Genomic DNA, 26660 nt, shown 5'->3' with positions numbered 1-26660 from the left:
GGTTAGGGTTGGTAGTCACGGAAAACTAGCATGAATTTGAACATAGCACTTCCTCAGGACTCCGTCTAATGGGGAGTGCACGCTGGGGAAATGTACGCTTTGCAGGAGGCGGGCAGAACGGCAGGAGAGGATTTGATTGGTTTCATCATTTGGCTCCTGATGGCAGGGATTAGTTGGTGTTTTCCCAGGTTTACTCCAGCTGTAGATATTTTTAGGCCTTTTTGCCTTTATTGTATAGGACAGCTGAAGAGAGACAGGAAATGTGGGGAGCAGAGAGTGGGGGAAGACATGCAGGAAATGGTCGACTGGCCAGGAATCGAACCCGTGACCCCTGCGACGAGGACTATAGCCTCTGCACGTAGGGCACTTAGACCGCTAGGCCACCAGCGCCCCAATAGCGGCTTTTTTTCACCTCTTTTTTAAGAACACCTTATGTACTGATTGACATCGGGACATAAAGATCATTTTAACCAGTATAACAAAAAGTGGATCTAAATCTGACTACCAACCCCAGCTTTAAGGGGAGAACACAAAGCAAACATGGGCTATAATCACGAGTTGCATTGGAAACATTGTGCCTCTCAGTGCCTCTCGACCCCTCCCTCTAACATCATTAAGACTTCAATTAGACTGAAATTACTGATGATCAGATAATGCTGCTGATTACAGAGAAAATCAGTTTGACTAATGAAACAGCACAGTGGGTCTTAGTTATGCAGATGATGTGAAAATAGAAACTCACAAGAGACAGCAGCGCTTATAATAATAAACAATAGAAAAATAGACATCCAAGGTGATGTGAAATTAATAATAGATGAGCAGCACATACAAAAATAATAGAGATGTTGATGCTAGTTAGAAGCAACGAGCAATATCAGGAGACTTAAAACATCATCATCTATGATTATTTTCTACAGCTGCTAATTTTAAAGTGGAGCATAAATGATGCTGTATCTGTCTTTGGCCTACTTCCTGTTTGAGTTAATAAAATTAAAGAATAACGTTCTTGTCATCTTCATAAACATTCATCAGTGATTTAAAAAAAAACCCTGTTATGTTTTATTATTTCATCACAGTTCAATGAGGACGACATTCCCATTTGACCAAGTGAATTAATTATATTACCAGCACTCCTGACCTCCCATACTTGTAATCTTGTTATCCTTTCTGCTGTTGGCTGTTCGTCCTGTGATATCCAGGCAATTAGCCTGAGCTGAAAGTCATGGGATTATGGGGAAGAGATAACAGAGTCTCAAGTATCGTTTTCCCAATGAGTCTCGGTGCTTTATCAGCGTGTGCGCTCTCTGACACAAGCCCTGTCTTTATGCTCCAGCGTCTCATCCACCTACAGGATCAAACAGTAAGAAGGAGGAATGGAAGTAAAAATAGAGGAAGAAATGGTGCTTCAGTCCAGATAAAAAGAGAGCAGGGAGATATAGTGGGGCAAAAAAGTTCTCCCACTTAGAAAGATGAGAGAGGTCTGTAATTTTCATCAGAGGTACACTTCAACTATGAGAGACAAAATGAGAAAAAAAAATCCAGGAAATCACATTGTAGGATTTTTAAAGAATTTATTTGTAAATTAGGGTGGAAAATAAGTATTTGGTCACCCACAAACAAGCAAGATTTCTGTCTCTCACTGACCTGTAACTTCTTCTTTAAGAAGCTCTTCTGCCCTCCACTCGTTACCTGTATTAATGGCACCTGTTTGAACTGGTTATCTGTATAAATGACACCTGTCCACAGCCTCAAACAGTCACACTCCAAACTCAACCATGGCCAAGACCAAAGAGCTGTCCAAGGACACCAGGAAGAAAATTGTGGACCTGCACCAGGCTGGGAAGAGTGAATCTACAATAGGCAAGCAGGTTGGTGTGAATAAATCCACTGTGGGAGCAATTGTAAGAAAATGGAAGACATACAAGACCATTAATAATCTCCCTGGATCTGGGCCCCCATGCAAGATCTCATCCCGTGGGGTCAAAATGATCATGAGAACGGTGAGCAAAAATCCCAGAACTACACGGAGGGACCTGATGAATGACCTGCAGAGAGCTGGGACCAAAGTAACAAAGGTTACCATCAGTAACACACTACGCCGAGAGGGACTCAAATCCTGCAGCGCCAGGCGTGTCCCCCTGCTTAAGCCAGTACAAGTCCAGGCCCGTCTGAAGTTTGCCAGAGAGCATATGGATGATCCAGAAGAGGATTGGGAGAATATCATGTGGTCAGATGAAACCAAAATAGAACTTGTTGGTAAAAACTCAACTCGTCGTGTTTGGAGGAAGAAGAATGCTGAGTTGCATCCCGAGAACACCATACCTACTGTGAAGCATGGGGGTGGAAACCTCATGCTTTGGGCTGTTTTTCTGCAAAGGGGACAAGACGACTGATCCGTGTTAAGGGAAGAATGAACGGGGCCATGTATCTCGCTTGGCGTGAAGTGAGGCTTCCACAAAAGCTGCTCCCCCTAGTGGCTGGCTGCAGTATAGGTCCAAAACTCTGTCCATTCATTTGAATGGGGCTGCGGTCAAACTTAAAATAATAAATACACGTCATACAAACGTTTCTCACATCCGTATGCTGTGGTGATATGTAGTTATTATTTGACTGTTTTGTGTTCAAGGCCTCTTTTTTCTGAAAAGTTTCTTCTTCATTAGTTATTAGATGTTAAAAAACTGTGTTTTACATCCGGGTTTACTTTGATTGACAGCTGCCGTAGAGAGAAACACCGTAGGACCTCCAGACGGTACCGTGGAAACACACAAATTCCCTACTGCACTGACTCTGGCTGCAGAAAAATGGCAGAATGGCAAGATGGCAGCGTTCTGGGACAGGATATTCAGCTTCAAAACCGTACAATGGGAAAAGGCGGAGCGACACTGTCCATTAAATATACAGTCTAGGGTATGAACCAACAACATCCATCTTCTAAATTATTTTCCTTAAAGGCTCTGTGAGGAGTTCTCTATCGTGTTGATTCTGCTGAGCCCTTCGAATGAAGTGGGTCGTGTTTTTCCTGGATGGAGACTGCATTTCCCATGAGCACCATCACACACTGTTATAAATATGAGGGTCTTGCCAAAGCATGTCGTGAAAGCAGATCTTCTTTTGTCTCTGCATTTCTTTTCTTTTTTCAGTACAACTTTTTGCAGGATGCCGAGCGAAGAGGTCATGTTTTGATGATACCCACTGAAATAACTGTATTACCATTAACCCTAAGTTTTTTAGATAGATTACAAAAAGTGATCATGTGTAGCAATAAATGTCTGAATTATAAATTCAATAAGTTAATTTGTTCTTTCCTCAAAGAGCAGTAGAGCATCCTCTTGCCAACATAAACATTGAATCCTGCTTTTGTTTCTCCTTCTAAGGTGGTGCAACAGGGAAAATGTGTCTGTCAGTTAACCCCGCTCCAGTATCATTCCGAAGAACATTATCTAAAAAAAACCACTCCCCCTCTTTGATCACTTCTTACTGATGAAATTTACCAGCAGAGTCCATATTCACTACTTCTGTGGAAGTGCTTAATATAAACTCTGCCTTTTCTGCTGAAATCAGAGCTGAACACAGGCGCCAAAGTGTCATTCAAAGAAATAACCAGTCTAGCCTCTGATAATCAAATTTTATTATGAGGGTCATGAAGAGGCTTCAGAAAAGAGTGAGACTATTTCAAACTAGTGCCTTTACGTTCATATATCTTGCTCTAAAGAATAAGGTGTAGCTGCTTTTGTGACTAAGGTGCATTTGGACCAAGAGTTCCAGGGTCTTTTAGCCCCCAGAACTACTTTACCCTGAACTAAAAGGTTCCTGTACCCCCATTGTTGTCTGCGTTTTGACCGTGGGCTGAAGTCCCGGGTGGATTGTGCAAATCAGGCCAGTGAGGTATGGAGGAAAAAAAAGTAAATGCACTACACCACCAGACCAGTAGAGGGCAGTAAAACAAAGACGAATGCCATTCATCACAGATGACACCATAGAAGCAGACGGACAGGCAGGTATCATTATGAGCAACACAACAGTTAGCCTGTTAGCATGAAGACACTCAGCTGGCGCTGTTTTAGATGGTGCTATATTTCATCACAGATGGATTCACTGAATCAACACGTGAGAGGAGATAAGCGCGAGTAGCAAAGACGTTTCAACACGGCTTTAAAATCCTTTTGAACTCAAAAAGCCGTGGCAGAGATCGGACGGTGTTTTGGTTTAAACAGCAACCCTGTTAACTGGAGACTCTCAGCCGGATGCATCCCTCATAAACGTCTTTAGACGATCATTAAATATCTGATGAGGATATTTTGAAATCTTAATAAAAACTAAACTAGTTTGCATTCCCAGGAACTCCCTCTGTGTTTCAACAGCTGTGTAAACTCCACAAACACTGACACGTTCAGCTGAAGGTCTCCAGCTTACAGGGTCACTTTTAAACCCCCTAAATTTAAACCCTGGTACCTACGGTCGAAACGCACGTAGTTCTGGGGTAAAGTTCCTCTGGTTGAAAAACGCCTGATATTGACTCATCACACAGGTGGGGCTTTCATTAACAGTGGTTTAGTCCAGACCTCAAAGAGGATCCTGATCCAGTGATGAAGCAGCACACCAGCAGGGCTCTGTCACTGAAGATTATAGAACACAGCCATAACCAGCATGAGGGATTGAACCTGCCTGACTAACCCAATTATGTTTTATCATTTGCACTCAGAACAAAGACGGCTGTGCATCCGTAGAAAATCCCCTGATTGATGCATTAAAATAGAAACTGCTGTTTTCTTTAATCAAGCCTATATCCGCTTAAATTACAGCAGCTTTCAAATCCACCGTGAGATCCAGAATAGGAGTCACACTGGTATGTAAGACTCAGCCTGATGGAGAGTCTGGCTGAGGGAAAGGTTTTAACTCTCATCCTGTGGGACTATTTCCAGTTCAGTCCACTAATTACAATTTTCCAATCCTGCTCTTAAACTGAGCTGTTTTTTCTTTTTTTAAGTTATATTTTTGTATGTTTTTGCCTTTATTTTATTACCTCAATAAAGTAATATCTTATCTTATATTTATTTATAGTACAGCTGTAGAGAGACATATTGGGAGTAGAGAGTAGGGGAAGACATGCAGCAAATGGTTGTGGCCTGGAGTTGAACGGGCAAGCTCTGCCACGAGGACTATAGCCTCAGTATGTGGGGCGCTTAGACCGCTAGGCCACCAGCGCCCCTCTTTTGCTTAAGTTGACAGTTGACAAACCAGCTTAAAGTCACACTACTGGACTGGAGCGGAGTTATTTCAATCAGGAGAGACACAATTTGAATATTAAAGGTTATTTATTACAACTGAATGAATGATGGAACTTGACAGAAATATTTGGCGTAAGGACTCTATGGGGATAATGTTATGAGCGTAGGATGTGTGAATTTGGCAGCTGAAGATATCCCCCTAGAGTCCAGACACTGGTGGTGGTGGTGGTTGACGACCCAAGGAAATGAAGACTCGCAGAGACCAGGTGGAGATGGGGAGGTGGAGGGGTGCGCACCATCAATGCAAGAAGGAACTAGCAGGAGAGAGAGAGACACATTTAAAAAGACCGCAGAGAGCTGATAGGCTGACGATAAGGGCGCGCCACTGAGCTATTGGATGACGCCGCTGCTGATTAGCCAATGACAGCTCCGGAGCGTGCAGCTGGAAGCGAGTGAGCTATTGAATGAGGGAGAGAGAATTAGACAACTGCTGTGATTGCTTATAGTCTTCCTGTCTGAACTTTCGCTAGAGCTACATACTATCATGTCGGGGTTTTTTTCAACTGTACTTATTTCATTTTATTATAAAACAATTCCACAAATATCAAATTGAATTGGATTCCTGCTAACTTGACATACCTGGCCTCCCACAGTTTTGAAAGCTGTTCAGCTACAGGACAGATATTTGCATTGATGCCATCTTCACTCCGCACACTCACATCATGGTGTTCACTGAACTCTGCGTGCTGTCTTGGAGTCTTTATGTTGCCTGCCTCTTCCTTTGCTGTCACTGTTTCACTGATCCTGCCCACCTGTTGCTGCCCACACCTGCCTGAGGGTCACCTTTACTGATCCTCCACCCACCTCTGTGTTTCTTTCAACACAGACAACATGGCGTTTTTTTTAACATCATAGCACTATACACAAACCATTTTCATACACAAAGTTACAACAACCTACACTGAGACCACCTCCTCCAAAACCCCTATGGACCATGAGGAGTGTAATGCTGCCTTCAATGGAGAGAAAAAACAAAACCATTGTAGCGCTAATTCTCACCCAGTTACGCGCACCGGCCAGGACCCGTACGCGTAAAGGTAACCACATTCAGGTATGACCTCACAGGATGTCCGAAAAATTACTTGTCAAAATAAGTCTTAGCTACAGGACAGTACATAAAAAAGATTGTTGACTGCTCTGTGCCCTGATTGTGTCTTATTGTAAGGTTCATATTCAGGGGTGATGTGTGGGGGACAGAGTTATGATGATTCCAAGGCCCCAAAACATATAAAAGAAAACTTGCAGTAATGAAGTGGTGATGTTTTTTTCATTACACCCAAAATTCTTGTCATGGCCACTGTTTGCATGTTGTTGTTGTTTCCTATAGTCTCCAATACACATGCAAATACAAGGATATCAACAGTGCATACAGTACATTGCTGAATTAATGTGGATAAATCGTATGTAAAAAGAAAATCACAGAACAAAAACAAAACAAAAATCTCACAATTTATGTTCCTCATATACAGAAGCCCTAAATGGACTGCATCCAAACATTTCATTGATTCTGTTTTCAGGTGATAATGAATTATTACTGGTTGATTTACTGAGATCTTGACACATAAGTAACCTTAACAGCAAAACCTTTTAGTCATTTATCAATATGTGATTAAAATAATTCATTCTGGGGCACTCCATGCTCCACATAGAGGCCATAGTCCTCGTCGCAGAGGTTGCCGTTTCGACTCCTGGCTGGTCGACCATTTGCTGCATGTCTTCCCCTACTCTCTATACCCCACATTTCCTCTCTCTTCAGCTGTCCTATCAATAAAGGCAAAAAACCCACCACAAATATAACTTTAAAAAATTAAATAATAATAACAATAATTTTAATAATAATTCATTATTTTTAATAAAATAACCAAATTTGTTATCAATAAGGGAAAAAATGACATAAGACTTGAAATGACAACCAAATTTATAGAGTCCGCCAAAGGCTTCCATACCACGCAATGTGTGTTTATGTGAAGGGGAGAGAGAGAGAGAGAGAAATGGTACCAAACTTCCCAACATTAAACCCAGAAGAGAAACTGTCAGTTCTCCTGGGGGAAGGGTCAGCAGCTCCTCTGGCTGCTAAATATGTGTCTGCCTGTCACAGCCTGAGGGACGCACCATCCCATGGTGTTTGATTTTGGGTGGGGGGTTTTGTGAGCGCGCCGCATCAGGTGAGGACATTGAGATATGCTGTATGGGAAATCGTTCATTAATGCATATAGAATATGTAATATATGGTTGATATGTATGTGATGAATATAATATGTAATGAATATGGTGTGTGATTAATGTATATGTGGGGAATGTAGTGTGTTGTGAATATATATAATGTATTGTATGAATTTATGTGCTTTGGCAATTACATGTCTTTGTTCACGCCAATAAAGTAAATTTGAATTTGAATTTGAGAGAGAGAGAGAGAGAGAGAGAGAGAGAGAGAGAGAGAGAGAGAGAGAGAGAGAGAGAGAAATGGTACCAAACTTCCCAACATTAACCCCAGAAGAGAAACTGTCAGTTCTCCTGGGGGAAGGATCAGCAGCTCCCCTGGCTGCTAAATATGTGTCTGCCTGTCACAGCCTGAGGGACGCACCATCCCATGGTGTTTGATTTTGGGTGGGGGTTTTGTGAGCGTGCCGCATCATGTGAGGACATTGAGATATGCTGTATGGGTAATCGTTCATTATTGTGTATAGAATATGTAATATATGTAATATATGGTTGATATGTATGTGATGAATATAATATGTAATGAATATTGTGTGTGATTAATGTATATATGGTGAGTGTAGTGTGTTGTGAATATATATAATGTATTGTATGAATTTATGTGCTTTGGCAATAACATCTCATTGTTCATGCCAATAAAGCAAATTTGAATTTGAATTTGAATTTGAGAGAGGGAGAGAGAGAGATAGAGAGAGAGAGAGAGAGAGAGAGAGAGAGAGAGAGAGAGAGAGAGAGAGAGAGAGAGAGAGAGAGAGAAATGGTACCAAACTTCCCAACATTAACCCCAGAAGAGAAACTGTCAGTTCTCCTGGGGGAAGGGTCAGCAGCTCGTCTGGCTGCTAAATATGTGTCTGCCTGTCACAGCAAATTTGAATTTGAATTTGAATTTGAGAGAGAGAGAGAGAGAGAGAGAGAGAGAGAGAGAGAGAGAGAGAGAGAGAGAGAGAGAGAGAGAGAGAGAGAGAGAGAGAGAATTTCATTTTGAAACTGTCCACCGGAAGTCATCTTCTGTATTCCATCCAGCTTCACACAAACAGCAGCTGGGAGCGCAGAGCACCATTCAGACTCTGTCGGTCCACCTCAGTTGAGTCCTCTGCTGCAGGAGCGAGACTGAAGTCAGAAAAGTGATTTGTAGAGACCAACAGAGAGATTAAGAAAACCAAAACCACTAAAAAGTGAGCCTTGACGGGAGCCGAGCAGGACAGGAGCTAATTTGAGAAGTCACGAGACGCGTGTTTTTATTCAGACTACTTTCGTCTTTTCCTTTTTTCCCCTTTAAGCTCTTTCTGTCCCATCTTGCTCGTGTGTCTCTGTCTTCGGACACGGGCTCTGTGGACTGTACCTGGTGATGGGCCGGGCCAGGAGATGAGCAGCGGGCGGCGTGGGGGCACCAGGCGCTGGAGTGGAGGTCTGCACGCTGAGGTGAGAGCGTTTTCTGTCCCTCTGTCCTCTATGCGTCCACCTCTCTGCTCTTTAGAGGAGATGTGTGTTGTTTAACAACTTTTCGTGAATGTTGGAAGTTTAGTTTGTTTTCTTCTCTCTGTGATTTGACAAGTTTTTTATTCTAAGGCGCGCGCAGAATCTGGCTTTTAAGGTGTTAGAGGAGATGTTAGTTGATGTGTCAGCTGACAGCAACTATGCCAGAACCACGCACCTTTCACAGCATGCCAGAATCTTATTGTGTTAACCACCTTTATGCGCCAACATTGTGGAGATTGGAGAACTTGGAATTGTCTCTGCTTCTCTTTTGTGCCAACCTTCACGTGCTCCCTGCTTTATCTGTATCAAAGACAAACCAGGTTCACACGTGCCTTAATTCAGGGGTTCCCAAAGTGTGGGTTGGGACCCCCTGGGGGGTCACGAAACTAAAATGGGGGGTCGTGAGATGTATTCCAGATTATTAATATTATTATTATTTATTTTTTTAAGTTTTCTAAAAATAGCACATTTTACCCATTTTATTTAAAAAAAAATATCCACAAAAAAGCAGCTACATTTGAAATAAAACCTTCAAAATAGAAAATGTAATGAGTTTTCTGCCTTTCTTGTTGCCAGATGACTCCTCAGTTTAGGGTTAGTGAACAGTTAATTATCAAAAGCATCAGTAGCAGTTCATTCATAACGGCACGGAAAACACAGACACATGCTCATATAGGTAGAGTGGTTTTCTGCAGACCAGCTAAATGAAGCCACATTAAATCACTTTGAGGGACAGTGGGGTTCGCAAGCCTTTAGCACCTATATTTTGGAGGTCGCGGGCCGATAAGTTTGGGAACCCCTGCCTTAATTCATGATCTGCCTGTAATGGTGATTTGTTTTCATGCTGAGTTCAAGGACTAATAAATAGAACCTCTGAGAGACATGTGTGAAAGACAGACAACAGATGGAGCCATGTATGGAGTGTAGATATTATGTGTTAGTTTGATAGTGATTAAGACACATGCTTTCATTGACATTTAATTATGACAACTTTGATATATGATAAATATCTGTGCTTTTTCACCCTCTTAATAGAAACACACAGTTGTTTATGAATCTGTAAACTAGCCTGCTGGTATTTTTATTGCTCCAGATGAGCCTGCAGAGTGAAGTGCAGCTCTACTGATGTGAAGCACTGCAGAAAGCAGGGAAGCTGTGATTGCTTTATGTCATTTGTGTTCTAACGTGATTGCAGAATGCTTTGTGGCTATGGCATTACAGTATATTGTTCTCATCTGAAACAAGAGCAAGTTTTTTTTTTTTATCTCATCAAATAAGTTTGACCTTTCTTGAAACCGCAATGTTTTGTCGACCACAAAGTAAACACTGTTCTGGGTAATCATTATAGAATCAGCAGACATTGGGGACAATCTCTGCTTGCTTCTATTTCTGCTTTCATTGAACATCTGTAGAGACGTATTACAGCCCACTGCAGCTGCAAGCAGAGTCTGTGCAATGTGCCTTCAGGGGCTGAATGTGGCCCTGCAGTCATCAGCGGTTAGTTAACAGTGGCTCACAGTGGGCACCATGGACAAACATTGATGGCACTTAAGGGATTTATGATGTGCATATAGGGGTCAGCTCTCATGCAGTGATTTATATCTGATTTCAACTTCATTGCTGCTGTATTAGGGCAAATATTACAGTGACATCAATATTATTTTATATTATATTATTTAAAAGGATGCATGATATCAAGCTGCTAAAGGGAATATTTAATTATAATTATTGATTTTTCTGATTATACCATCTCATTTGATAAAAATAACCCTTGGTTGTTTTATATTTACAACCCCAATTTAAACAAAGCTGGGCTGCTTTCATATTTAATTAAATACAGTGCAATGACAATAAAAACAAAAATGTTATGGATTAATAAGTAATATATACTCATTTCAAATTTGTTGTCAGTTTAAAATGAAGGGACAGGGACAAGTTCTGTTCATAACTTTTATGGACAGAATTTCTAGGCGCAGCCAAGTGGCGGAGGGTTTCCGGTTCGGTGGCCTTGGGATTCCGTCTCTGCTCTTTGCAGATGATGTCGTCCTATTGGCTCCATCGAGCGGTGACCTCCAGCTCGCGCTGGGACGGTTTGCAGCTGAGTGTGAAGCAGCGGGGATGGGGATCAGCACCTCCAAGTCCGAGGCCATGGTGCTCAGTCGGAAAAGGGTGGCCTGCCCTCTCCGGGTCGGAGGGGAGTCTTTGCCCCAGGCGGAGGAGTTCAAGTATCTCGGAGTCTTGTTCACGAGTGAGGGGAAAAGGGAGCGGGAGATTGACAGACGGATCGGGGCGGCGTCTGCAGTGATGCGGGCGCTGTACCGGTCTGTCGTGGTGAAGAGAGAGCTGAGCCAGAAGGCAAAGCTCTCAATTTACCGGTCAATCTACGTTCCGACCCTCACCTATGGTCACGAGCTGTGGGTAGTGACCGAAAGAACGAGATCGCGAATACAAGCGGCCGAAATGAGCTTTCTCCGCAGGGTGGCTGGGCTCAGCCTTAGAGATAGGGTCAGGAGCTCAGACATCCGGGAGAGGCTCAAAGTAGAGCCGCTGCTCCTCCGGATCGAGAGGAGCCAGATGAGGTGGTTCGGGCATCTGGTTAGGATGCCTCCCGGGCGTCTCCCTGGGGAGGTGTTTCGGGCATGTCCGACTGGGAGGAGGCCACGGGGAAGGCCCAGGACACGCTGGCGAGACTATGTCTCTCAGCTGGCCTGGGAGCGCCTCGGTATCCTCCCAGAAGAGCTGGTGGAAGTGGCCGGGGAGAGGAGTGTCTGGGCTTCCCTGCTGAGACTGCTGCCCCCGCGACCCGGACCCGGATAAGCGGAAGAAGATGGATGGATGGATGGATGGGACAGGGACAAAAAAACACAAAAAATATGTATAAGGCTACAAAAATAAAGAAATAAAAAGTGGAGGAACATCTACCAACATACTAGGTCAATTTGCAGCAGGTTTGTAACATCTCTGGGTATAAAAATAATCTTCTAGAGAGGATGATTCTTCTTAAGTACAGACAGGGAGAGGTTCACCTCTGTGAGAGACTGCGTGAGCAAACAATCCAACAGTTTCAGAATAATACTCCTCATAAAAAGATCATTACAAGCAATAATTGTCTGGAGACATCTCTTTACTAAAGGGACAAGGCCGTAAACCAATCCTGGATAGTTCTCATTATCAGCGCACAGTTCAAAGCCAGCATTCGTTGTGGTAAGGAGATGGAGAAGTGCCCAAAACAGTTAAAGCTAGGGTTGGTAGCCAAGGAAAACCAGCATTAATTTGAACGTAGCATTTCCTCAGGACTCCGTCTAACCTGTCTAACCCGTCCCCCCCTCCCCATGGAGCTCCTCCAAAACGACGCCCCCGCTCACATGCAGCACCGCTGATTCGCGACCATATGATGGTGACTGATTCAAAACCGGTCCTCAGCACATCTTTTGTGTTTTACATTACGTCAACTCATGTCTCACTCAGCGGTAAGAAAACACCAAAACATTCTCATAGTGAAAGTTAAAAACACAAACAAACATGAAATGTACGCTTTGCAGGAGGCGGGCAGAACGGCAGGACAGGATTTGATTGGTTTCATCATTTTGCTCCTGATGGCAGGGATTGGTTGGTGTTTTCCCAGGTTTACTCCGGCTGTAGATAGCAGCTTTTTTTCCCTCTTTTTTAAGAACACATCATGTGTTGATCGCCATCAGGACATAAAGATCATTTTAACCAGTATAACAAAAAGTGGATCTAGATCTTGTATCTAAGCTTTATTTTGTAGTGAATGTATAATAGTAACATGTCCACTTTGATTTTCTGACAGTTTTCAGCAAATTTACAAAATGAAACAATAACTGGAGGAAAAAACATTTCTTGTAGCTTTATATGCACAATAAAAAAGCAAACCGTCACGCTCATCCCCTCTGTGGCTGTCTGCGTTCAGTGGTGCATTCAGGGCAAATATATTTTGTATTCAACACAACACTCTGCGCCTTCACTGACACGTTTCTCCTCAGAGAAGCTGACCCGGACTCTCATCCCGGACCATTTGAAAATTGTCTTCTGCTTTTAAAGGCGGGGGAGAGAGGCAGATGTGATTGGCCTTTGCTGAAGCCTGTTCCCCTCTCTTCATCCTGATTTCAGTCTGTGCTCTGGGATCCCCTGCTTTGCACTTGTCCCTCTCACAGAAACTGCAGGTGCTTGTGTTCGCACCCAGTTTCAAGAGAGGAGAGCCCTTTCGCTCCTTTGGTGTCCCGTCATCCTCTTTTGTTTTTTCCTCCCGCTCTCTAAGATGCGGTATCCAATGTTGTCCTGTCTTAAGTTCCACGAGGAAATCAGACCACTTTTGTGGATTGGTGTCATGGACAGAGATTTGATTTGCCCATTGAGGCTGGGCTGCTGTACAGGGACACTAACAAAAGGACAGATATTGATCCACAGTGCTAGTCTTCAAACATGAAAAGCTGCCTCAGTAGGCTAATGTCTTTTCCATGAACTTCCTCCTCCTGATGCAATCACTATGGTACAGCTCAGTGTCTTGCTGGTATACCTTTTCGTAATGAATAAACAGACACAGAGGAGTCCATAGAAAGAGGCACGTCTCTTTTCAGCCCCACTAGGTGCAGGCTGGGGGACTATTTTTGGAGGACTGTGACCCTTGAACTCTTCTCCATTGATGTAATGGACCAGCCTTAAAGGTGACATATTACGTTTTTTTCATCAATATATATTGGTCTAAGAGGTCCCCAAAACATGTCTTTAAAGTTTATTCTTAAAAAAAAAACACTTTGAAATCAGATTTTGGCATGCCTGAAAAACCCTCTTCTTCAGCCCTGCTCAGAACAGTCTGTTTTCTCTCTGACCACGCCCCCTCAGGAAGTGGATGTGGTCTCGGCTGTCCAGCACGTTGATCTAATGTTTACATGTTGGCTGAATATACACGGCTGCTCAGAGATCACGTTACTTCAACCCTCTGAATCTGATCCAGAATCTGATCCTGAAGGAGAGGCGCCTGCAGCAGGACCTTTCTGAAGGATTGGTCACAGATTTAGTGTTTCTTGTTGTTTTATTTGTCAGTATGTTGACGTGTGTCTTGGTACACAGCTATGAACATGTAGCTATGTGGCTATGCTAACTACCGCTAGCACTTATCCATGATAAATAAAAATCATCCACTAGATGTTCAAATCTGCAGACGTGGGGAGTAAAACCGACCTTTGTGTTTATTAAGACAGCCTACAACTAGCATGCCTCCCTCCTAAGCTCCTTGTTAGCACACGTGTGTGGAGGGAATAAAACGGAGGAGGAGTTGAGTATTATTTTATACAGTCTATGGGCTGAACAAGCTCCGAGCTCTGACTCTGTTATAGACCGGATATTGTTGTTACGTAACAAAAACACGGAAGTCTGAAACGGCTCGTTTCACACACATTTACAGAAAGGTGGAGAAATCAGAACAGGGGCAGAATGGATTTTTTTCATTCTCAGGGGGTTTGTAGACATGCCAGGGAAACATATTTCAGGTAGAGAACCATTACAAAGTCGATTTCGCATGATTTGTCACTTTTAACTCTTTGAAGAAAAATCTGCTCTGAGACACATTTCCAGAGTGAATGCTCACATCCATTTATATCACTTTTTAAGTAAAGTATTGACTTAGAGGAAAAAAGGTGACTTTAAGGAACATTAACAGATAAGTGTTCCACAAATGCATCTCAAGCTTGGACTGAATTAAATTAAACTTCAGTAAGCAACTTTAGTCATCATCCTCTCTCTATAAGGCTTTACGTAGGAGCAGCAGTGCCTCAGTTAAATGCCAGAAACGACAGCACAAGGGCGTCGTGTCAAAAACACTGTTGACTGCATCACGCTGTCATTTCTTGGAGCGTGGAGCTGAAGCGGTGAATGGAGCCAAGGATGATTAGGTGAAAGCAGATTGAAGCTTGATGTACAAAGAAGAACAGACGAGCATAACATGAAACAATACCCTTGTCATAATGCAGCAGTGTGAGAGTTGGCATATCCTCCATATACTGGCAGCTTGCACACATGCTTTGTGGTTTTTAAAGGACAACTCAGCCATATAGGGATGCATTGAGCTTAATGCATACATTGTCAGTAAGGCAATAGTTAGGGAGTTGTTTTATGTCAAAGAATTACAGTTTAAACTTTCTATAAAAGGGTCCATAGTCAACTAAAAGAAAAGACTAAAGTCTAAAAGGCAGCCAACCTGACACCCTGATAATTCATGCACGTACCCATGTACTGTATATACAGAAACACACAAATACACCCCACATACACTGTCCCCTAGTTCCCTCTAATAACGTCAGTGAAGATTCCCCATCTTGGGTTAGTTTTGCTCCAGACCGTGTTTCCTGTGGTCAACAGAGTTAATTATCTGTAGACACTAAGGATCCTATTTTAACGGTCTAAAGCACATGGCACAAAGTGAATGAGGGTACAAAGAGGTTGGATTTACTCCCTTGTTATTTAAAGCTTTGTTATGGGTGTAATGCAAAACAAACCAATCAGTGTGCCTGCTCTGAATCCATTTAAGAGCTACATAGCCTGCAGGCAGATCTGTTGTTATTGACGCAGCTGATTTCAGCCTTTCTACTAAAATACACCAGGCTCCAGCTGCATGTTTAACTTCTGTCCCTCCATTGTGCCTCTAGAAATACAGAAAACACTCACAGGTCACTGTATGAGTCTCACCACTATCATCATCTCTCTCTCTCTCTCTCTCTCTCTCTCTCTCTCTCTCTCTCTCTCTCTCTCTCTCTCTCTTTCTCTCTCTCTCTCTCTCTCTCTCTCGCTCTGTTAAAGGAAGTTTGCCCTTACCACTGTAACTTGCTAAATAGTGCAAAGTGCTCTGCTCATGGTGGATTAAGATCAGACTGAGTCCTGTCTGTAAGATGGGACTGGATCTTATCCTTTCCTGGCTTCAAATATCTGTCCACATGTATTGTCATTCTGTGGGAAACAGATGGATGTGAAATGCAGCTGGAGTTGTAAATGAAAGCTGATTCAAACCTGAAATAAGTCTGAATCAATACGCTGCACTATTTTGGTCATGTTTAAATTTATGCTTGAATCCAGCTTGGAAAGAAGCACTCCAGTCACATTAAAACATCTTTTTTGGACTGTGGGAGGAAGCCAGAGTACCCAGAGAGAACCCACGCATGCACAGGGAAAACATTCAAACTTCACACAGAAAGGCACCTGCCCAACTGGGGACTGGAACTAAACCTCCTTGCTGTGAGGCAACAGCGCTACCCACTGCACCACTGTGCAGCCTGAGTTAAATAATGTACAGAATATAATAGATTTCTACAAAGCTCCATCAGTACCTTTTCATCCTTCAGAGAAGTTAAAGCTCTGTAATATTTACATGGAATTGGTGGTGAGATTGTGACAGTGTATCACAGACAGAGAGCATTGTGTGGTCCCAGGGTCAAGGAGATAATTAAAAAAGATTTGGTCACACTTAAATACATTTACAGAGAACTTGGTGCTGATGTTGAACTGGAAAGTGGAACTGAAACATAAATCCCTCCACCTCAAAATAAAAGCTTTAGTTTAGATACATTTATAGACAGATGGATAGAAGCATTAACAGAGCGGTGGAGGTCGTTTCTGCTCCTCAGCTCTGAGCTCATCACCTCAGGGAGCGTGATCAGCAGCATGTTTACATTCATGTTTGACATCATGAGCAACACGAGAAGATCAACGCTAACACACATGACATTTTGACCGCCAGTTTGAGCGTCTTTCCAGCTGGATCATCTCACAGACACAGATAAGCCTGGTATGAGACCGCATTATAATTAATGAAGGAGAGCTAAGACAACAGAGGCTGTTTTTAACATGTCAGATAGATAGATAGATAGATAGATAGATAGATAGATAGATAGATAGATAGATAGATAGATAGATAGATAGATAGATAGATAGATAGATAGATAGATTTAAATATAGATTTAAATATAGTCTATAGTTAGACCTTTAACCCAGGGGCTATCATGTTCAATCGTAAGAAATTCAAGGACTCTAGCAAAACACAACACAACAGAGGCACCAATTTACTGTGTGCACTCAGTCAACAATAAAGACACAATGTGAACAAAGCAGAGGTCATGCATAATGCTGATATAATGGTCCCTATCTCTTGTGGCAAATTCTAAGTTTGGACCGTGAACACATTGAGATAAAGGATCAGGGTTATGTATATATCCCAGTCGTGCATATATTATGTATATTTTCTTTTGTAGCCTCCTCTATTTGATCCCTCTGTTATTTATTCATTAGGGTTGGCTGAGGTACACTGTGAGTGATTACGCAAGGAACATCGCATTACTCACTCTCTCCTGCTCACTCATAATACACACACACACAGACACACACACACACACACAGAGTAAAAAGGCCTCTCATATATTCACAAGCGGTGATATTTCACACTCAATCTACCTGAATTCAGTCATTACGAGGATGGTCTTAGCAGTCTCTTTAACCTGTAAAATATTATTTGCATTATCAATATAACATTTTGGAATTAATGTAAGGTAATGTAATGCAATAGCTTTAGTTAATGTAATAATTAACCTATGGACAGTACATGAATGAGAATATATTTGACTTTATGAAGAGTGAGCAATGACTTATTTGAGTCATGCCCAATGGTTTTGGAAATTATACCTCATTACTATGTTTTCATGTTCAACCCAAGCAGCAACCTCCGGGCTAAAAATATGAGTCCAATGCAGAAGTGTAGTCTGGATAGCTCATTTCTCGATTGGCACACACTGTGGGGGGGGGGGGGGGGGGGATTTTTTTTGTAACGCTGCAATTTCGAAGATATTGAGATCACGAGTCTTCCATTACGAGAGGCACAGCTGACTTGATTGAAAGGCGGGAAAACTGTAGCTGTTGACGAGGAGGCTCAAAGCCCGCCTCTTTACGTCACAATCACTCGACAGAAGTTAGGTTGAGTTCAACATTGAGTTCAACATTTCCAATATGGCTCCGCCGACGATCAGCCTCAAAACAGTGCTTCAGAAACAGATAGGTGACGTCACAGCTACTACGTCCATTATTTATACAGTCTATGGTACAACCCCAGTTCCACAAAAAACAGTATCTGATGTGTACAAATCTGTCATGAACACTGCTGAAGCTGCCTGATACTCCTAAGCCCCACCCTCCTGCTCTACCTCTCTCCTCATTCTCCTGTTACCTGTTATTCCCGCCATTATACACCATTCACACCCACGTCCACTCCTCTGCATGGCGATCAGCCTATCAGTTGCCTGTAACCTGTTTGTGAATCATTCTTCAGTATTTAAAGCAGTCAGCTCAGATGTTGTTTGTGCTCCTGTCTGCTTCGTATCAGGCCTGTTTGTGTTTCCTTTTTGGGATTTGAACTCTGCCTCTCCATATTTTGGATTTTGCCTGTTGCCTCTGTACCTCTGCCTGGTTGACCTGCTTTTTGGATTTTGACCTTAAGAACCGACTGAACTTTGCTCCAGTAAAAGTCCTGTTTTTGCCTGATTCCTACCTTGGCTTTATTATTCTAAATAATGCAAAGAGATCAAATGTTGAGACTGAAGAATATGCCAATTTTACTAGGTTGCCAGCAACACATATAAACAATGTTGAGACAGGGGAATGTTTACCATCTCTGTACATTTGGGAACTGACAAGAACATTTTTTTTTTAAATATTGAAAGTAAAATGTTGTCCTTATCTTACCTAATATAGAATTTTGTACTTTTTATTTCAACGTTCAATGGGTGACAAGTTAGGACTGCAGACAGGTCCTCCCTGAGAAAGGCATTGTCTGGATGGCAGCATATGTTGCTCCTAAACCTGCACATATTGTTCAGCATTAATGGCGCCATCACAGAAGTGTTAGCTACCCATGTCATGGACAATTATGCATCCCCATAACATAAGGGATGCTGGCTCTGAACTGTGTGCTGATAACAAGCTGGGTGGTCTTGAGAGCAGAAGATGCGGGACCATGATTTCCCAAAAAAAAATTTGGTTCATCCGACCACAGAGCAGTTTCCATTTTGCCTCAGTCCAACTCAAACCAGCTCAGCCCAGAGAAGTAATTACATTTCTTGATCATGTTTGCATACTGTTTCCTCTTCATGGTGCAGTATTAACCTGAATTCGTAGATGCAACAATGGACTTTGTTCACAGACAATAGTTTCTGGAAGTGATATGAAGCCAATGCAGTGATTACCACTACAGAGTCATGCCTGTTTTTAATGCAGGGTCACGTAAGGGCCAAAAGATTACAAGACAGTCCAGCTGCAGACCTCAACTCTCAGCCGACTCTCTCGCAGGCTCCACTCTGAGATCCCGTCCACTGTCAGAAGGAAGTGACGTCAGGATTAAGCTGGCTGAAAGTGGAGGTCTGCAGCTGGACCCCCCTCGGTTTTTCTGCTTTTTGATTACCTTGGTTAACCTGATTTCTCAGTTCAGTCAGACAACTCACGTTTAAATTGTTTATTGTAGCAGCAAAAACATATTCGTGTTTGGCGCCCAGGCTCCGGCCTCATCACTCCCTGCAGATAAGTTTACATGCAGACTTTGAGGAGTGATGAGCAAAACATACTAAACACCCCCCGAGCCTGCAGGTGGAAGCTGGGGAGGCGGCGGGGAAGAAGAAATATCAGCAATGGCATGCAGCAGCAGAGTCGTTGACAGGCAGAGGGAGAGATGGGAGATTTTTCCCAGTTTAAATAGACCGCCAATTTGAGAGGCAGAGGGCAGGATTGGATGATGGATAAGAGAGTGGGACATGTGACGTGTATGGCATTGCAGCTCGAGTTGTCTGCCTGAACTAGCTCGCAGGCGTCGCTCCATTAGTGTTACATTGAAGATACAAAATATAAAATGCACGTCATCAACTCATAAATTGGTGGGCACCTCCGTTTGGTTTAATGATCTTGACCGTTTTGATTTCTTCCAGAGAGACACGATTGTTTCATTTGCACTGCAGTCCTCTCACAACCTCTATGGTCACATTCATTGTTATTTTAACCGTAAAACGGGGATAGAGGTCGGATGCAAAGCTAATTGTCTTATGCTACGATATCCAAATGTTCAAGACGTTGTTTTACATTAGGCAGGCATATTTTATCATGTGCGATTTGACATCCGTTCGATGATAGAGGAGGAGCTGGAGGTGCAGGAGTCTATCAGACGGCTGGGACCGCACTTCGTCACTTCCGCCCTACGATGGAGGGGAGCTTCTGGTTCACGTTGGAGGAGCTGTTAAGCCGGCTGAGAGATTAATTCACATTCTCTGAATCTTTTAATGATGTTATTTACTGTAGATGATGAAATACACAAAGTCTTTGCAATTTTACGATCAGGAACATTATTCTGAATTTGTTGAGTTATTTGCTCATGCAGTCTCTCACGGAGTGGTGAACCCTCTTTCCATCTCTACATCTTACTTCCTCTCTGGAATCCCCTTTTTTATACTCAGTCATATTACTAGACTGTTGCAATTAATTAACCTAGTTAGTTGGAAAATGTTTCTCCAGTTTTTTTTTATTTTTAGCAAAAAATTACACAACTTTTCCAGTGTTTTGTTGTCCCTGTACCAAATTTTGGAAATCTAAAATTAAAATTCTCAGTGTTAACATTGAATTATTTGTCTTTGCAATATATTAAAAATCCAAGGTTTCAAGATTCGCAAACCATCGAAATCTGCTTTGATCAACATTTGCAGCATCCCATCTTTTCAGAATTGGGGTCTTACTAAAAGGGGTATTGTGGTTGAGAGAGATTTCCAAATATGACAACGGACGGATGATTGGACGATAAAGGTAGTAGCTAAGTCTGAGGGGTTTATAGTTCTTAAAGAGATAACGGGCATTATAAACTGCTTAATGGCAGAAAGAGATGGAGAAGGAGGGGGAGAGAGGAAGCTGCATGAATGAATGATAACTTAATGAATTAATTAATTTATGAATGAGTATGAAACCAGTCGGACTGCTACCACTGTCTCTCTTGTTACAGCGGACTAATCAGCATTATAAGCATCAATGCATCCCTCTGGCCCACACATGGAGGATCGAAAACGATCAGACTCTCAATTAAGCATTAATTATTTATTTACTGTGTGATATACAGTTGTGCTCATAAGTTTACATACCCTGGCAGAATTTGTGATTTTTTTGGCCATTTTTCAGAGAATATGAATGATAAGAGAAAAACTTTTCTTTGACTCATGGTTAGTGGTTGGGTGAAGCAAATTTTTTATCAAACAACTGTGTTTACTCTTTTTAAATCATAAAGAAAACAGAAACTACTCAAGAAACCATAAATTCTGCCAGGGTATGTAAACTTATGAGCACAACTGTAAGCAATTTACTTTAGCAGGGATGGAAATTGATAAGGTTTTATTGACAATGCGATTATCGATTCTGCTTATTGATCCAATTCTTTATCCCTTCCCTTATCATTTCCTGCTTTCTCCTAATGCTAACGTAGGATAGGACATACAGTATTTACCTTCCCTGCTTTGCTGAGGCGTTGAAGCACCCGTTGACCAGTGACCTGCGAATCTTGGTCTGCATTTTGTCAGTCTGCTTTGCGCATGTGCATCCTTTTCTCTGGAACGTAACATCGTTGTGTTGTTTTACCCAGACACAGTGATGCTGATTTTTTGATTGGCTGTTGGGTAGCTATATTTCTGTCTTTCTTTTTAATTAGCTGGCAAGCTCCTTCTGAAGGAAAAGCGGAGCAACTCGGTGGTCGTTGTCCTAGTAATTATTGTGCGTGAGAAATACAAAGTGTACCGTGTGAGCGTGTGAACAGGTTGAGTTGCATGTATCTCACGCCCAATGCGTGAGACTTGAGAGCCCTGACTTTGTGAGTCCTGTGGGGGGATCTGGCTCTGCTTCCTATCTGCAAGCAAATGAAGGCAAGAGCACGTGTGTGGTTTCCCTCATTCTTTTATTTCTACTGTTGCCTTGAATTAAGGTGCACAAAAGCTTAACTTAAGGGTGCATATTAGTAATAGTTTTACTTGTGTAATAATGATGTCATCTTAGAGCAACCCTTGTTGCGCCACGGGTTTGCTCCGTCCAACAGCTTGTGCCCTGCTACACAGGACTCAGGTTTGAAGCATAGCGCAGCTCAGTGCAGCCAGGATCAGCGGGGTCCAGCATAGAGAGAACCACATACACACAACAGGTTACAGAGCCTTTCTGTGGTTGAATTAGTTGGATAGTATTCTGTTACTTTGACATGACTGAGTACGCTGCATAACTATAAAGTTTAGTTTCTGCAGGTTTAGTTTAATATGAATAATTCGGCTTTACTTTGTTGTCCTGTTACCTTCTGACACAGTGATCATCTTGAAGTCCTGTAACCTTCTGACTCAGTGATCATCTTAAAGTCCTGTTACCTTCTGACACAGTGATCATCTTAAAGTCCTGTTACCTTCTGACACAGTGAACATCTTAAAGTCCTGTTACCTTCTGACACACTGATCATCTTAAAGTCCTGTTACCTTCTGACACAGTGATCATCTTAAAGTCCTGTTACCTTCTGACACAGTGATCATCTTAAAGTCCTGTTGAAGTCAATCTGGATCACAGATATGTGCCTGTTTGTAGCTTACATCCATAATCGATGAGTATTTCTGATCTAAACGATGTTTAAATAGTCGGGATTTTGAAATAGGTGGATGTTGCATGCGAACCTTGTGCCTGACTTCCTGTCCAGGTTGATCTTTTCTTTGCAGATTGACACGTGCTTGACGCTGGCACAGTCGAAAATAGACTCGGCGCGTATCTCTGGCGGAGCGGCGCAGAGGCACGCTCCCTGTGGACATGAATTTTGTCTAGAATGGGGACGTATTGGCTGCAACATGTGCCGTGCAGCCATAACGTGACGTGGCACTTCCTGTATAAGTTAGGGGATAGATGCAATAAAAACATCACAAATATGAGTTTTAAAGAAGAGTTATAAGTGTTAGAGAAAAACATGAAATTCTTACACCACAAATGTTTTAAGAGTCAGTCTGACAGTCAAACAATAACAAGACTTGAGACAATAAACAAGGTGAAAACAGTAGCAGTATTCATTCAGATATACATATGAGTATTCAAAATTAACACAACCATAATGGTCATTCAAGTTTGAGATAATCAGAAGTCTTTTGTGTTAAAAGTCGAGGTCATGTAGTGAAATGGATTCTACTGAAACTTAGTTACTACATTGTAAATTCTCCAACAGTCACAATCACTGCTTTGATAGTTTCAGTGTTGAAGATTTTTTCTTCAGTGATGTTTTTTCTATGACGCACACAAAGCTCAAGGTTATTTACATCTCCACTCTGCTCACTGTCGATGTTTTAAAAGATCAAATGCGATGAGAGTGTGTGTGGGTGATGGCTGTACTTACTTAAGAGTATTTTGTGTACATCTGAGAGTCTTTTGTGAATTAAATTCATGCTTGTTATAACAAAAGTCACGCTCAGTTGATGCTCAGAAATCTCATTATCATTCATCTTTTCTAACGAAGTCAAAGATGTGATCCTCCATCGAAAGTGAAAGAAACCAAACAGTGTGACACTGCATCTTGTTGATAGATGCACCAGGTGTGTGTGTGTGTGTGTGTGTGTGTGTGTGTGTGTGTGTGTGTGTGATGCATGCGTGCGTGTTAAGAAAAGGTCTGCTCTATAAACACACTTGTTTATTTAATCAACATTGACCCAGACTAGTTAGTGACGCATGTGGTCGCAAACACACACACACACACACACACACACACACACACACACACACACACACACACACACACACACACACTCATATTTAGAACACATTAGGAGCAGATCGCTGCTGCATGAGTAAACAGAGACACTTAAGCTGTCAGTGAAAATCACATTAATTCACTCCCCAGACCAATGCTGATGTCATCAACACGAGACAAACCTGTTGCTAATTATTGCAGGAAATGGCCACAGAGCAGCAGAACATGAGGGCTGTTGGCTTTACAGGAGCTGAGTGCACCAGCTGGCCGTGCACCTGGGAGTAACCCTTCATCTCAGGGCTTAAAGTGAAGACAGACTCAACGTTAAGCTCTGTGCAGCAGTCAGACTGAAGCCCTGTTGTAGTGTCACCTGAGTGTAGCTTTTACGCCTGGGAAAGAGCAGGCGTGAGTGGGTAATGTCCAACCGGTCAGCTCATTTGAGGTGATTAGTGATTAGAGTATTCTCCGGGGTCGATCTTTAAAAATGATCCATTATCGATTAATCATAAAAAAACAGTGAGTTTTCTTATGTCAAAAACAATTCCAAATATGTTGTTTTTCCCATAAATTACATTTTCTACAGCATCAAAATGCACATAACTGACGGTATTGAATATGGGTAACATGTTTAACACTGATTATCAACGATCAGGCTCATAAAAATATTCTCTGCGGACACAGTCTTATAAAGTGAAGGCTCAGACTACTAATTATGGTTTTGCTGCAACAAAAGAACTAAACAGAAAAGTATTTCAGACTCATAGTGTCTATTGTCTGTCTACTCGTTCATATTGACAAAAATAAGCATGTGTATTCGGTAAGGAGTCAGCCGGGAGCACAACCGGGTCATAATCAGTCCAGCAGCAGAAAAGCCCAGACGGCTCTGATGTTGCTGCTCTGCAAACATAGCTTACTAGCAATTCCCACCAGTATGTTGTCTTTGTATCCAAAGGGCAGGGAAATGTCCCGTTTAAAGTTGTCAGCCTTCGTGTCTGTGTCGTTGTTGGCAGCAGTTTTGTATTGATCCTCTTTAAAAAGCGCTCGTGGAGACCTGTCACTCAGCCCCCAGCTGAGCGTCTCCGCTGTGTTCAACACCTTTAACAGCTGATTCACATCCAAACATGCTTTAAACTTAAAACACCTCCCTGATAGCTGAACGAGAGACCACATGTTTGTTGTATGTGACGGAAAATTGAAAACAAAAATGTGTGTTTCGAGTAATTTCTTCACAATCAATTAATCGATACTCGGGTAATTGTTTGAATCCATAAAAGTGATATAAATGGAAATAGTTACAGTCACAGAGCTTCAGTAGTGACTGCAGTGTGTCTTGTGTCCAGAACATAGACTGTATAAAATATGGACGTAGTATCCGTGACGTCACCCATCTGTTCCTGAGAGCTGTTTTGAAGCCAATCGGCGGCAGCAGCCATATTGAAAATGCGGAACTCAACCAGGCAGAGTGTGACGTGGTGTGAGCCTCCTAGCCAACAGCTATGTGTTCCCGACTGGGAGTCACGTCAGTCATGTCCTTATTTGGGCAAAAACTCTTAATTTTAATATCTTCTGAAAAAAATTCACTCCCTGTACAGTGTGTGCCGTTAGAGAGATTAGCTTTGTAGGTCCAAGCCGTTTTTTAACCAGGCTGTAAACATGTTTATTAATGCTGCAAAGATCGTCTTTTTCCCATTCATGTCTATGTGGTTTCTGGTGTTTCTGCAGCCAGCCTCAAGCGGATTCTCAATGTATTGCAGTTTATAACACTTCGGCATGGGCTTCATCGTTCGAGACCAGAGGTTGCTGCTGGTCCAGAATGATTAATGAAAGAGATGAGAGATCGGTGTTCAGACACTTCTCAGATGGAGAGTGAGCTTATCTTAAAGTTTAATAATATCTGGGCTACATCCTAAAGAGCTCTCCCATCATCGACAGCATGTTTCAGACAGAAGCAGGGCGCTGTCCCTGCCCGGCAGGTGCTGATTGCTCTCAGACTTTATGCAAATGAAGCTGTGAGCTGATAATGCCGCCCAGTTCTGTGAAAATGGGGGAATTCTCTCTCAATATTTCAATTATTGTTCTGCTCTACAGACTTCCCTGATTTCATTTATTACAAGTGGCTATTTCACAGAGCAAAGCATGCTGGTACACATAGCTACCTGGAGGCAATTCGTTCCCTCATTAGGTCATAATCAGGCACTTCAATAAAAAAATGTGTACTGTGAAGATAATAAACCTTGATTGGACTCCTCAGTTTAAGAAATATGGTGATCTGCGGAGGCGGATGGTGTGAAACCAGGCAACTAGGCACAGTTACAATAAGCTGAGCTCAAGTACCGTGCCGACAGGATTGCAAACTCCACATGGTGAAAACAGATGGTTCTAGAAAGATCTACACAGCTGCACAGAAGCTGCATGTTGTGGACTTAACTGAAGTCAACAGGAATCGTCCCTCTGGAAGACAGTTCAAACATTTTCCCTTTGAGAGACAGACTGTCTGAGACACAGTGTGACTTATATTCCAGATTTGATGGTTCTCATTTATAGTTTCCTTTTTTTTGTTGAGAAAAAAGTGTATTTAATAAATGTACAGGACAACACAGAAGAGAGAAAACTATTATTACACTACTCAAAACTAACACCAGCAAAGTGGAAGAAAAAGCGGTCCTAGTTTTGAACCACTCACTCCCTGAAGTAGATTTCAAATAAAGAGTGTTTGAAGTAATTCTCCAAAATGAGACTTGGTTTTCTTTTGTACTTTTGATGGACACTCTTTTCAGAAAGAGACTTTCAAAGGATATGAAAAAAACACTTACTGCTGCAAAATACATAAACTTTTAAAGGTGGTGAGAGAGAGCGGTGAGATCTGGTAAACCTTGGAATGAAATAAGGAAAGGGAA

At 42.2% G+C, this 26660-nt stretch overlaps 1 protein-coding gene across 1 annotated transcript in view; it reads left to right on the top strand.

Moving 5' to 3' along the window:
- The first annotated feature begins 8599 nt into the window (after positions 1 to 8599).
- The window catches only part of gcgrb (glucagon receptor b), a 97481-nt gene continuing 79420 nt past the window's right edge, over positions 8600 to 26660 (top strand). The window contains exons 1-2 of the mRNA XM_034686978.1: positions 8600 to 8683; positions 8789 to 8930. The gene's annotated coding sequence lies outside the window, so the exon portion shown is untranslated. The remainder of the gene's footprint in view (positions 8684 to 8788; positions 8931 to 26660) is intronic.

Source organism: Notolabrus celidotus, chromosome 7 (assembly GCF_009762535.1).
Source record: "Notolabrus celidotus isolate fNotCel1 chromosome 7, fNotCel1.pri, whole genome shotgun sequence".
Lineage (NCBI taxonomy): Eukaryota > Metazoa > Chordata > Actinopteri > Labriformes > Labridae > Notolabrus > Notolabrus celidotus.
The sequence above is the reverse complement of the archived record's forward strand: the minus strand, read 5'-3'. Positions and strand labels throughout refer to the sequence as shown.